The following is a 1,422-nucleotide window of genomic DNA, read 5'->3' as shown; positions in this document are numbered from 1 at the left end:
GGGACCAGAGCAGCCTCTAATCTAGGGACAATTTTTCCTCACTACTGATTCTTCTAACCAGTACATCATGAAACATTAGTTTTTCCATTCTGGCTGGCAGGAACAGGAACTAGCTCCAGCCTGGCTCGATCAACAAGTATTATTTCCTCTAATCCTTTCCCTGGCCTCAGGTAGTTTCCTAATATGTGTACATTGACCAGTTCCTAGCTGAGGACTTACTGAGGACACTCTCAGATCCCTAGAGCTCTCTCTGTGATACTTGTCTGATACTCTGCTCCTGAAACTCTGGGTACCTTGGCTCCTGGACTCCAAGGTTCATCTCCTCCTGAACTGTGTCTTGAAAACTCTTTCTAGGCAGTAAGCTCAGACAATCAGAGCGCTCTCCTCATTTGTTTCTGCTCTCTCAGAAATCATTGTCCTCTGCTGCCTGGTGTTTAATATCTAAAAATTGTAATTTCACATAGTTTTCCCAATAATTTTTTTAGGTTGTGTGTGTGTGTTTTAGAGAAAGAGTTTGTTAGGTTCTTGTTACTCCACTTTGTCTGAAGCTAAAGTTCCAACTTCATGGCTTCTGAACGTGGTTGATGAGTAATTTATTTGGAGTGCAGAATACATTACATCCCGAATGATCAGTTAAAGTCTCATAATGGTTTAGGATATTCTAATAAAATTTACATCCTTTCCAACTGCCGAAACACAATTCTCTTGATTTTATGCTCATAATTTTTATGTAAATACAAGTGTCAAAGTTTTATTTCTCATTCATGAGGTAACCAGGAAGATGATACCCGAAACACAGAGAAAGTAAATGATCTATTAAGAGGGAAGGAGGGAGAGAAGGAAGCAGAGTGAGAATATAAACGGAAAAAATGTATTGGAATAAGCTAAGTAAATTAGACATAAAGCTGGTTAATGTCCCACAGCCCAGTAAAATCATAACCTTTGAGTTTATCTTCCCAGTTGAACAGACATGATTTTTGTTTCTATTATATGAAAATTCATTTGTACAGTATTCATTTTTACAAGCTAACATCCAACCTTCATAGACTTAAAAATGTCAGGACCTTAGTTAATAGTAATAGTAAATAAAAGTTACTTTCCCCTGGAGAATCAGTGTTTTAAGAAAGCATTAAATGGACATATATTTTGATACTACACTTGATCTTAGCCAAAAGGCCGAGAAGCGATTAAATGGACATATATTTTGGACTAATTTCTAAGTTTTGGAGATCTTCTTAACATAAGTATTACATATAAGTCAATGAGATTTGCTGTTATCAGCTGTTCACTCTGGGTCTACATTCCACTGTTTTAATGAAAAGATTAAAGTAGAGCAGTGGTTTCAAATTGTGGTTACATGTTAGAGTCATCTGGGGGAGCTTTGCAAAAATACCAAAGTCAGAATCGCTTACCAGACCAACT

The 1,422-nt window shown here is 37.0% G+C and overlaps 1 pseudogene; it reads right to left on the bottom strand.

Annotated features, from left to right (window-relative positions):
* Positions 1-1,087: 1,087 nt before the first annotated feature.
* LOC122426902 lies at positions 1,088-1,188 on the bottom strand (annotated as a pseudogene).
* Between the last annotated feature and the right edge of the window lie 234 nt (positions 1,189-1,422).

This window comes from Cervus canadensis, chromosome 24, assembly GCF_019320065.1.
Source record: "Cervus canadensis isolate Bull #8, Minnesota chromosome 24, ASM1932006v1, whole genome shotgun sequence".
Taxonomy (NCBI): domain Eukaryota; kingdom Metazoa; phylum Chordata; class Mammalia; order Artiodactyla; family Cervidae; genus Cervus; species Cervus canadensis.
This window is presented reverse-complemented; position numbering and strand designations above follow the sequence as displayed.